Genomic DNA, 12,911 nt, shown 5'->3' on the forward strand with positions numbered 1-12,911 from the left:
CTAAAATTGGGCTGTAATATTTTAGGTTGGCTTTAAGTCATTTCAGAAAGATTCTGAAGAGTTCTTTATTTGTACCTTCACCTGTTTCTTTATCGACTTTGTGATTTATTTAACAGACACTAGATTTCTTTACATCATCCATCCCCCTATCTAGGACACTGTCTCCAAGTTTAAGAAAAACTAAAATAGAGACACTTCTAAATTCAAAAAAAAAAAAAAGAAAAAAAGAAAAAGAAAAAAAAAAAGAATTTGTCTAGAAATGTTACCTCTTCCATCTTTCAATGAAATGTTGCAGATCAGTCATAGCTGATGAATACAGCCAAATAATGTTTTATATTTTTAATGCCTAAAATAGTTTACAATTGATAGGTGAGTTGGGTCATTATGGAGATATTTTTCTTATTTTCCCTTTAATTCAGATCTTCTTCTTTTTTTTTTTTTTCTTGAGACAGGCTCTTGCTCTGTCACCCAGGCTAGAGTGCGATGGCACCATCACAGCTCACTGCAGCCTCAAACTCTTAGGCTCAAGAGACCCTCCCTCCCCAGGTTCCCAAAGTGCTGGGATTACAGGCATCAGCCATCAGGCCTGGTTTAATTTTACTTATTTTTATATAAGGTGATTTAAGATTTTTCTTTGTAGATTTGTGGGAAGTATTTATATAGTAAGAAAATTATGCCTTGGTATTTTTTCTCTGTTGTGAATATTTGCAAATATTTTTTCCAAAATGGTATTTTAACTTTGTTTTTCATATTTTTTAAAACATAGCTTAGTTCAATTTTCAAAAAATGTTTGTGTGGTCATATATGCTAATTGTATCTTTCCTGACTTCATGGAATAATACATTGTCAAAGCTAGTTTGATTCTGTTCTTTCACTTTCTCTTGCTGTATTGGTCACATTTTGTTATTTGCAAAAAACAAAAACAAAACCCCCCAACAGCTTTTATTGCCCATTTTTTTCTTTCTATTATTTACCCTACCAAGGACAATTTTGAGGAGTACAATAGTCCTGTTGTGCACCAGCGAGTGCAGTTAATGGGGGCTTTATATTTGCTAAGGACATAATTCCCTTGTGGAGATCCTCAAATTAATGTGATCACAGACCAGGAACGTCGCCCACATAATCACGGCCCTGAGCAGGGATGCGGCTCAGGGACTCCTCAAGATTCCTGGATTTCAGGTTGGCTTTGATGTTTGCAGCTCACATATAATTTAACATCTTCATATATTCTTTGTAGATGAACAGACATACTGTATAAACTTTAAACATCATGAAGGTGAGGAAAGAATTTCAGTCTTGCCTTCCTGGGTTCTGGTCTTTTTGTCTTCAGGCGACAGCGGAACCCCAGTTCCCACAGTTGTTGATGACGTTTACTGGGGTGCAGCCGGCCCTGGGAGGCCGACCACACTTCTTTGGGCATTTGGTCCCTCGTCCCTCCAGATCACTGAAAATCTCTCCCTCTCTTCCTTTGTAAAGATAAAATTAGATGCAGAAAATCAAGACATGTGTAAGAAGTTTGGGATGAAATGTTGTTATGGAAAACAGAGGGGTGGCTGTCAGCAGATGTGACTTCTTTCTGCCTTGATATGGCAAACCAACCCCTCTAAACTTGTTTTTAGGGACTCTTGCATAAGCAGTTTTTACCTTCTTCCCTTTTGGTGTTACAGAGTACATTCCACAAGCTCAGGAGAGAAAATGCCAGGTGCACACCCAGAAGGCTTGGACTCCTGTCTCTGGTGCAGCCATTAGACCACCTGTTTCACCTTGGGGACATCTTCATTTATGCAATGGTGGTGGTGGTCTTTACATGTACCCTATGTTCTCACAGAGTTTTGTTGAGAAACAAAAGCAATTATGGACTTAGAAGTGCTGTTCAACTTGTGAAACACATTATAGATGCTACAAAAATAAAAAACCTCACAGAGCACAATCCATTTCCTCCCACTGAGAATAATGCGTCTATCAAATAGGCAGCAATTTTTACAAAATGCTTTCTGTTCGCACACTCAAAGCCCAGCCTCCCTTCCTGAGCCAAATCACTATGCTGACTCTTAAACTCCAGCTTATCTGGAGTCTCACGTCGTTACTCTGAATCCTGGAGTTTCTTCATGACAAAGTGCAAGACCAGCCGGTGCCCATGAGGAATCTTCCCGGATAGGTTTTTCTCTTTGAAGTCTCTCAGTGCGCAGGCCTTACAAATTCTAGTAAATGCTGCTGCACAAGTGAATGGAAAATGACTTGTGTTTCCTGGTGTTTCCTAATCAGATGGTTCTAGGGTTTCTTTGGTTGGGCGCTGTCCCTCTCTGCTCCTTCTATAGGCTGTAAGATTCCTGTGACAACTTGTTTTAGGTGTCCACTTGCCTAAACACCAGTCCCCAGTCTTTTAATTGAACGCTAATCTAGGTATTGCTGTGGAAGTATTTCGCAGGTGTGCTTAACATCTACAACCAGTTGACCTTAAGTAAAGGAGAGTACACTCCTTAAGGTGGGTGGCCCCTCCCATCAGCTGAAGGCCTCAAAGTAACCTGAGGCTTCTGGACAAGGAATTCTACCTCCGTCCTGCAGCGTGAACTCCTGCCTGGGTTTGCAGCCTGCCAACCTGCTCCGTTAAGTTTGGATTGGCAGCGCCCATGGTCACGTGAGTGAATGCCTCAAACTCTACCCATCTACCTCTCCTCCGTCTTCTCTATCACGTCTGTGTTTCTGGAGAACCCCGCCTGATGCAGTTACAAATGAGAATCCACCGCTCCTGGGTGCCTGGCATCTACGGTAGGTGTGCGGGCTTTGGAGTGTCCTTCAGGGTTGACATTGGACACATCTGCTCTTTCTTGCTCGTATCTTCACTACCGACTAATGGAGTGCCTTGCTCAGAAGTACACTCACTTTGTATTTGTTTTACAAGCTCAGAGAACAAAGAGCTGCCAGTATCTTAACCACACCCAAATCTAAATTAAAAGCTGCCATAGGGGAAGAAAAATGGGCTGGATATCAAGAAAGGCAAGTGCGATAGTTCACAATGCTAACAAATTCCTTCTGCACCAAATTCCAGTGATCCGAGGTCTAGATTTCCAGCTCAGAATTTCAGCAAGTGGGTACATTTGCATGAGCCGCATTGCTAGATCACTGCCAAGGGAGTGAGGATTTACTCTGCGGTCAGTGCCCTGCTTTAGGCCATTGGCTGAGTTTCAGGAGGAGAGAGGATCACTGATTTATCCTTGCCTTGTGCAGAGGTGAACGGCTGAGCTGATGAGGTGTAGGCTCGCCCAATGCCCCATTTTGGTGAGAATGGATTCCCTGCTAAGCCAAGGTTTTCATCTAAAGACTGCCCTGTCCAAACAGAGCATTGAAAATACTGGGCGCTGCAGAGGACACAGCACACACGAGTGAGACACAGAGGACACTTAGGGAGTTTTTATTTTGGTGGAAACATGAGGAAAGGGTGTTTTTGTTTTGTTTTGTTTTGTTACAAAGGTTAGAGAGCATTCCAGTAGGCAAATTTATCCAGCACACAGGCTGAGGAGGACTTGGCAGTGACAGCGAGGCCAGTTAGGGCAGGGCAGGGAGTGAAGGAGAACCTCGACAGAGGGCATCAAATGGAAGGAGTTGAATCTATTGATTGGGCTTCTGTGGACTCACAGCTCTCTAAATGCCTTGCCTGTGCAATTCATAATGAAATAAGAATTAAGTTAATGAACAAGGCAAGCAAATAAGCTAATCACAAGGGCAAATCTTGGTCTGTTTGATTATGTGATTCACTTCTGACTTTCCTGGCAGCCGGGAAAAACAAAAAGGAAACTGCAGTGAGTTATCCAGCTCTTGTTTTCAGAAAGGAGGAAAGTATTAATTAAAACCAACTTATGAGAACACAACATACCACTGGAAGTAATCTCTCCCTCTTGCCATAAACAACTAAAAACCTGAGCCAAATACATGAAGCAACTGTTTTCAGACATCGGGCAACCACAGTCAGTGACGTGTCCTCGAGAGGATCTGTGGGGTGAGCTGCACAACGCCTGGCTCGTTCTGCCCAGTGCTCGCTCTGTAACATGGCACAGAAATGTGGGGCCCACTCACGGCATGGTGGCTGCACTGCCTGGAGGACACAGAGGTTGGAGATGAGGATTTGTGAGATCATGGCAATGTTTGGAGCAGGATATTTGAGAGGGTGCAGAGAAATCTGCATGGGAGTTCCCTGAGTCCTGGGACCCATGAGTCTCACAGAGAATAAAAACTCTGAGCACAGCAGAGTCTGGCGTCTGCCGGGGAAGAAACCAGAATTCCCACTGTCAGATGGGGAGACCTCACTGGATGCCCCGGCGTTCCTCTGAGACACAGAAAAGGCACAGGTTTCCCTCAGCTGTGGAGTACGGAATATTCTGGATCCACCTGAACAAAACTTACAAGAAAGCTTTGAAAGACCAACCAGCCCCCCAGTAAACTGACCGCTGCTGGAGAAAAACTCAACACTCGGTGAAGGAAAGCAGCAGAAGCCAGAGCTTCAGCATTATCGCATCCACAGCCTTGAGCACGCAATAGGAAAATCACTAACGGCTAAAGGAAGCTGGAAAAGGTAAACCACAGTCTAAGGGAAAAAGGGTCAATAGAAACACACCTGGACAGGATCAAAGTGTCAGAAGTGTCAGACTAGGACCTCAAAACAACCAACACAAATGCATTCAAAGACTGAAAGGGAGAGACAAAATGGTGAACAGCAGAGATTTTAACAGAAAAAAAATCAAAATTATTAAAAAGAATAAAATGAAAATTCTAAAACTGGAAAATATAAAATGTGGAATGAAAATGTTCCTGGATTGGCTTACAGCAGATTGGACACTATTGAAGAAACAATCAACACATTTGAACCCAGGGCAATGGTATTTATCCAAATGAAGAACAAAGAGAAAAACACACGCTAATTCTAGATGTGTATGCAACTAACAACAGGGCTTCAGAATACACAAAGAAAAATGACATAATTGGGGAAAGAAATAGGCAAATACACAAATATAATTCAATAATTTCCACATTTTTCTTTCAGTGATTGGTAGAACCAGCAGACCAAAAATTCAGTAAGAATATGGACTATTTCACCATCATTGTCAAACAACATATGGTTTCCAAAACAATTTGATGGGGGGAAATAAGTCATTTTCACAAATTATGCTGGAATTGGATATCTCTATGAAAAAAATGAACCCTAACTTCTACTTCCTACTGACAGTGGGTTGACTAGAGTCCTCCAAAAATTCACATCCACCTGAACCTCAGAACATTACTTTATTTGGAATTAGGATCTTTGCAGATACAATTAAGTTAAGGATCTTGAGATAAGATCATCCTTACCTGATGTCTTTACAAAAGAAAGGGGAGGAAGACTTCAGTGACACACAGGAGGAGCCCACTAAAATGACAAAATTTTCTTTTAAGCCTGAAAACAGTGAATATGGATGAGGATGTGTAGCCACAGGAGCTCTCGTTTCCACATCTGCCCGTGACTAGACCGGCATCCCTCTGAGCGTGGAGGACACGGGCGCCCATCTCGGCAGGCTCGCCCATTGTAACAGGGACATTCGGTGACCGCTTGCTAAGTAAGTGAAGGAAGGTGAAGCGGGACAGGGCCCGGATGGCACCTCACCTAAGAGTCACTTGGGAGTTTCTCATTGTCACTTTCAAGGGGGTGTCATAACGGTCTTGCCAATGGTGCAGCTGGCAAGAGTACGCTACTGGTACCCACACAAATGGGCCTGCCTGCGGCGTGGTGGGAGAGAGGCCACGGACAGGTGAGTAGGAGGCTGGACCACAGCATGGAGCCGGGGCAGGGTTGTCAGGAGTGAGGGGCAAGACGCCAGGGCAGTCTGGAAACAGGGGCATTCTAGCCAGTCTGTTTCCCACAGACTTTTCTGAAGGCCCGATACATACATATTTTTGTTTCCTGTGGTCTTGCGTACTTCTGTCTACATGGAAAGCTGGTATTTACAGACTACGTGTGTGTGTTTGTTTTATCTTTGAATATCTTACAAGACCTCAAGTGTAAAGCACTCCAGTGGTTTTTAAAAATTAAACTACTTTGCATGATTGCTGTGGAGAGCCTGCAGAAACAATTCTAGAAACAGTGGGTGCAGCCGTTTATGTATAAATTATCCTGCTGACAAACCCTCTTTCATTTCTGGAGCAGCAGACGAGAGTAAGAATTCCTAGACCTAAAATGTTTTTTTGAAAGTAGGCTTGAAAAGTCGACTTTTGTTCATTTGATACCTTGAACATGATTATGATACAAACAAAATTGTTTGCAATATTTATGACTGTGCCTTGGGAAACGGACAGGCTGAGGTTTGGATAATTACAATCTGTTGGTCAAATTTCAGCAGTGAGTGCGATTTCTCCTAATTGTGCAGAAGTGCTGTAGAGACCACTGTCCACTTGACTATGGTTTACAACTCTGGCTGTTGGGTGGAATCTAGGCTGTCCATGTGCAGCAGGGATTTCCCAGGCCTGGCGATGAGCTGTGAAAGGGCTCCTCTAGTACTTTCAATTCACGTGGTGCAAAAATACTTCAGTGTTTTGAAGTTTCTCAGTCAGACTAAGAGCTCTTGGAAGGGTTGTTTGAATAATTCTTTCTTGGAAGGCGGAGGTGTTAGTTACGGGGAAGAAACTATTAGGTCATTAAATATGGAATGTCTGATTTGAAATCAAAAGTGTAGTTTATTATATCTCAAACAAGAAGCAGTACAATTAATCAAAGTATGTGCCTAAACTTTCAATATAGTTTTGCCGTCTTAATGGTAGCTTGTTTGTGCCAGCAGCGAAGAAGCCTGGAGAGCGAGCAGCCATGAAATCTCGAAAGGCATTTTCCATAGCTTGCTGAGAATTGAATATTTTTCCTTTCAAGAAGTGGGCCAAAGTCAGGAAGAAGTGGTAACCTAATATTTTTTCCTGTTTTATTTTGTAGAGGCCATGTGGTAAAATATTGTTCAAAAATGGCTTATAAGTGGGCAGCCGCTGAGCAGAAGATGAAGACTCCCCCTTTTCCCAAATGTTGTTTAAATTGGATGCACCTCCCTGTTCCTTCTCTTCACAGGACAGATGCCTGAAATGTCACCCTAAGAGTCAATCCTTGGGCTTCACTCCTTTCAGAGTTTTTTCAAAAATTTTTAGCAGTGCAATCCTTTTTTTTCAACTAATATGCTATATCTCCTTCATGTAAGAAACAATTTAAGTGGTGCTGGTCTGGTTGAATGGGGCTTGCGGTGCCCAGGCCTAGGGGCCTCCAGGCTTAGATTCCAGAACTTTCCACAGGAGCCACAGAGACACCTACATGTGGCCTTGGGCCTCCCAGGAGTGCAGTTTGGGAACAGTATTCTATCTGACAGGCATGTGCTTATGCGTGTGTCCCTCCTGTGTCCCTCTGCCACACCAGGACAATCATGTCTAGATTTTCATTTTGATATACGTGGACATCAACCTCCAGGGCTGCATTCTGACTTCTGTGGCCCCTTCCTTCATAAAAAAGATTAAAAATTAAATTTACTACTGCACAGTTATATGTGAATATCTTAATATTACATATTAAGATATTTTCTTCAACCTCAAAGTCTCTTTTTTATCCTGATTTTAAAATAAATTTAAACATTAATTTCTAACAGTATGATGGGCCTACTGAGCTCCTGTGCCTAATGGGTACGTTGAAGCCAGCCGAGCCCATCATCTCAGGGATTGTCCATCCACGGGCTAGTCTCCTGGGAACAAGGAAGATAAACAGGCAGACCTCACCTTACAGCAGTGACAGCAACTATGTTACAGCGAGACAGTGTCACACTGGCAAACAGGAAGGAGGGGAGAACTTACATATGCCATTTAATTGTGTTACTTTCACAAAAGCATATTAAAAATAAAAACCTTTCCATTTTGAAATAAGTAAGGATTTGTACAAACAATTGCAAAGATAATGCAGAGATTGCCCAGATACTCTTCACCTGATTCTCCGGATGTTAATCTCTTACATAACCACAGAACGTTACCAAAACTGAGAAATTAACATGCCTGCAACCCTGCTAACTAAACCACAGACTTTATTCAGATTTTACCATTTTCCAGGGATACGTAGGACCCCACCCCAGGCCCACACTGCATCCAGCCGTTATGTCTCTGGAGCATCCTCCAATCTGTCACGGTTTTCTGGTCTTTAGTGACTGTGACACTTCTGAGGACTACTGAGCAGGTATTTTGTAGAACATCCCTCACTTTGGGTTTCTCTGGTGTTTCCCGTTAGGCTGAGATTGAGCAGTGTGGGGAAGAATGCGCTAAGCGGATGTGTACAGATGGGGTACCCAACACCAGCCTGACTTGCTGCTGGTGTCAACCCTGCTTGCCTGGCAATCACACGGCAGGACCTGCGGGTCTCTTCATAATAAACACACTGCTTTTCCCGCTTCATAGCTTCATATTCTATCAATTACAAATGAGTAACTAGTTCAGCCCACACTGTAGGGAAGGAGACTTACTCTCTACCTCCTAGAGGGAGGAATATCAAGGAATTTATGGTCATAGATTAGACTACCATCACCATTAATAAATATGCCAGGAGAGATACTTTGAGGCTACATGAAATATGCCATTGTCTCCTTAATGTCTTGTCCACTGATGTTAGCATTCACCAGTGGTGTTCCAATGCTGAGTTTCTGTTCCTGTAATCCCTCTACACTTACTGGTGGGAATTGCTTCATAAGGAACAGGTGCCCTTTCCCTCCCACTTCCTTATACATTGACTCTGTTAATTACATCACAATAGACTCCTGGGTCCTTATTCTGTTCTCATTGTTTGCCCCCCCCCCCCCCCCCCCCGTTTCCAGCTGTGGCCATTGGCAAAGTGGCCTCCCCAGCTTCCGCTTGGAACTCAAGGGCCCTTTACAGTTAATGAGTAACTCGGGCATTTTGGTTCACTTTCAGAAGGCCAGCCAGGAACGTGTGCTCCTGATATCGGTGCTTTTAAAGAAGTATTTTCTGATTATAATACCCCACACATCATTCCCAGAACTGTCTCCAACATCTCTAAGAATCTATTAAATGCTCAAAAAAAATGAGATCCTATTTCCTGTGTATGACAATGAGACCGGAAGACACAGATTCTAGTTGTCAATTGTCACTTTCTGACAGCAAAGGGGTTTATGCCAGGTAAAGAGAAAATAAAGCTAATTTATGTTATAGGATTACTTGCTGTTATAGGTTAAATCAAGTCCTTCCCCTTCTCCCCAAAATTTATACGTTGAAATCCTAATCCTCAGTAGCTCAGAATGTGACCTTATTTGGAAACAGAGTGTTTACTGAGATAATCAAATTAAAATGAGGACCTCAGAGTAGGCCCAATCAAATATGACTGGTGTCCTCATAAAACAGGGAAATTTGAACACAGGCAGGCACACAGGGAGAATGTCTCGTGAAGATGAAGGCAGAGATCAGGGCGATGAGTCTACAAGCCAAGGACACCAAAGATGGCCAGCAAACTGTCAGGAGTCAGAACAGAGCCATGCAAGATTCCTCCTACAGCCTCAGAAGGAACCAGCCCTGCCCACACCTCTAAGGAGGGGCCTCCTTCAGCCTCTGGAACCAGGAGACAGGAAATCTCTGTTGACCAAGCCACACAGTTTGTGGGATTTGTTACAGTAGCCCTAGCAAACTAACCTACTTGTGTACCTTCTTGGGATTGAATTTATAAAATATATAATTTATCGTTTCAAAGGATGAAGGAAGTCAAATGTCTTCTTGATTTAGAAACGTCTAAGACACTGTGACCATCGGTCCTACTGATGGTTACGCTCAACTCTATTGTGACTTTTACAACTTTGGCCTAATCTCTGCTCCACCCAAAGCTGATGGACATATGCTAATTTACATTTCTGAATTAAGTCTAGATTGGAATGTCACCTGAACACCCCCAGCCCAGAAGGTAGACACAAACCCGTGGTACCACATTGCCATACACTCGCATGCACAAAAGCTCTGACTGTTGAGTAGTGAGAATCTTGAGTACTCAGACCTGCACAGCTGTCTTTTTATTTATTAACAAAGTACAGGGAGTCTTAGTTTCTATAGTAAAATTATAATCTTAGTTAATTTCCCAATGTTTATAACTTTAGAACATTCTAGTAGATTTAACTTATTCTGTCTTGTCTGCACCTTGCAAGTTCCTGGAGGCTGGGGCATTTTAGTCACAAACCTACAATTATCATCTTAATTCATTTGCCAATATTTATATCTTTAGAATGTTTAATTAGATTAAACTCAGATTGCACTCCCTTCTTTCAACTCTCTAAGCCCCAGAGAAAGAAAAACAAGCACATTTTATTTTTACTAAAAATATGACGGCGGAAGGAGATACCGTGAAAACACTTGCAAATCAAGGAAGATTTCCTCCGTGTGCTGTATTTACTGCCTCCCACCTCCGCCGCCCGGCTCTGACATCGCTGACGGGATCTGGGCCGTTATTTGCCTGCTTGTTTTTGTAACCTCCGGGCTTCTGGGAATATCCAAGAATCGATATGTTGAATGTTTCATGCCTCCCTCGCCCGCTTGGGCGTCATTTCACTGCCCTGAGATGGGCTCTACCTTCTGCTCTCGGTTAGAGGACTGATCCCATGACAGCGGGTCAGTCCCTGTGTGACTCCGGAGGGGCCGCCTGTCGAGACACATTAGTGCAGTTGCTTCCACGTGTGTGCCCTTGCAGACGTCCAAGTTGTTTTTCTTACTCCAGCTGAAATTAGGTACCAGGAGGTCTTTCATTCATTCTGCTAATAGTGTTAATAAAAAGAAAAGACTGAAGAGAGAGACAAGTTAAAATGGAGCACAGATCAAGAAAGAGCATATCAAGGACAGGGGCCTTGCCAGAGAGACGAGAGATTGGGACGGGCCCCTGATCGGGGACCCTGGGCACCCCAGAGTGTACCAGGCAGGAGAGGAGGGTCCTGGCTGCCAGAGATGGCACGCTTCTGTGTCACTGTCAGCCCAATTATGTCGGGGATGCGTCCATGTGCTTTTGTTATTGCTGCCTCTCCTCCCACTGTTGGCTGATTGGGGTACCGAAACCCGTCTAGGGTCACAGGGGTGACCCTCGGTGCCTGGGGTGAGGGGAGCCCAGAGGCCTCTCTTCCCTACCTGTGACGTCACCTCGTCCCGTCTGCACCACAGACCTGTGCCGGCCTCCTCTCTGCTGCCTCCACAGAGATGGCCCCAGCCTGGGAAGGACCCCGTCCCGCCGGCTCCGTGCTGGTGTCAGGATGAAGACGAGGCCCCAGTGTGAGTTCAGCCTCCACCGTGGATAAGTCACTTCTCACCTCTCGGGTTGGTTTCCTCTTTTTTAAAATGACTAGACTGATCTAGAATCTTTGTGAGTTTTTGACATTTTTTAAAAAGTCATGGAACCTGTTTTTCAAATAAAGTTTCATATAAAAACCTAATACTAAAAGCACAATAAAACAGATCAGCTCCCTCCCACGGGGTGCCTCCTGGCATGCCCTCCCTGCAACTTCCTGGCCTCAGCCATCCCACCCTGGCCACCACCTTCCCATTATACTCCAGGCCACCAGGGGAGGACTGAGAAGCACAGCGCTCAGGGACCTTAACACACAGGCTCCGGGCACCGCTGTGTGGAGGTCGCACCCACCCGGGCCCTTCCACCAGCAAGTTCAGTTGTTCTGTCGCAAAGACCCTGGAATGAAATATTTAATAACAATGACAAAGCACCATGCAGGGAATACTTTCTGAAGGTAAATCATCGACTTCTAGTTTATCTGTGTAAAGGGCTGTCCAGACACCTTCGACGACCATTAATTCTGATTTTGTTCCCCAGGTCATTGGCTTGCCCTAAGAAAGTAAATGTTTGGATTTTTCACAATCTAGCATTCTTTGGGGAAAAAATAACAAAGAGTTTCAGTAGATAAACAAGGCTGAGATGACCCCTGTGTCTTCCCCATGACAGGGACGGGGCCTGTGTGGCCGCTGCTGGTGCTGGGCGTCTGGGGTGCTCTGAGGCCATCCTCTCTGCCCACTGGAGGCTCATCACCTGGGAATGCGTGACTTCGAGCCTGACGTGTGTCCCAATCTCATCTTCGAAGGCCAGGCATCCAGAAGTGAGGGGAGATTTTAGAAACTACAACACATGGCTCTTCTCAAGCTGAACCTGCTCACGGGCCACTAAGAATGTTCTCTCCTGCTTCTGTGATGAATGAATCTGCCTGGAGCTTGGCAGGAGGGTCCCAGGGAGAATGTGAAGGAGCAGCCAACAGAGACCACCTTGGCGGGACGTGGGATGTGTGGGACCCACACTCCGGGTACCGCTGGGGGGAGATGGCGCCTGCCTGGGCCCTTCACCGAGAAATTCAGTCATTCCGTCACAAAGCCCCTGGCACAATGAAGGGCTTGAGTCCACCTGCTCCTAGTGGCAATGGGAGCCTGGGGATCATTAAAGTTTAAATCTCTGCATAAAAGTACTTAAATTGTTTAATCATGTCACCAAGTGATGATAGGTATGGTCACCCACCATCAGTATGTTCGTAGGCTCAGCTGCCTTAGCAACGTGCCACAGCCTGGGTGGCTCACACATCAGACATTCTTTCTCATGGCTCTGGCCGGAGGTCCCAGACCCAGGCTTGGCCAGCGTCATTCCTGCTGAGGGTCCGGAGGGAAAGGCCCTGCCTTCTTGCAGGTGGCCATCTTCTCCCGCCTTGTCTCATGTCATCTCCCCACTATCCTGTCTCTGTGTCCAGAGCTCCTCTTATTACCATAAAGACACGAGTTGTAATGATCAACACCCACCCTGAGGACCTCATTTAACTCAATCCTGTCTGTACAGGCCCTGTCTCCAAATGTGCTCACACTCTGGGCTACTATGCATGAGCACTTCAACACACAAATTTTGA

The 12,911-nt window shown here is 44.6% G+C and overlaps 1 long non-coding RNA gene across 1 annotated transcript; it reads left to right on the forward strand.

Annotated features, from left to right (window-relative positions):
* The first annotated feature begins 7,752 nt into the window (after positions 1-7,752).
* LOC138378286 (uncharacterized) lies at positions 7,753-12,490 on the forward strand. Its single transcript, XR_011231940.1, has 3 exons — positions 7,753-8,218; positions 11,182-11,334; positions 11,972-12,490. It is a non-coding gene; the product is annotated as an uncharacterized lncRNA (long non-coding RNA).
* The last annotated feature ends 421 nt before the right edge of the window (positions 12,491-12,911 follow it).

Source organism: Eulemur rufifrons, chromosome 30 (genome assembly GCF_041146395.1).
Source record: "Eulemur rufifrons isolate Redbay chromosome 30, OSU_ERuf_1, whole genome shotgun sequence".
Taxonomy (NCBI): domain Eukaryota; kingdom Metazoa; phylum Chordata; class Mammalia; order Primates; family Lemuridae; genus Eulemur; species Eulemur rufifrons.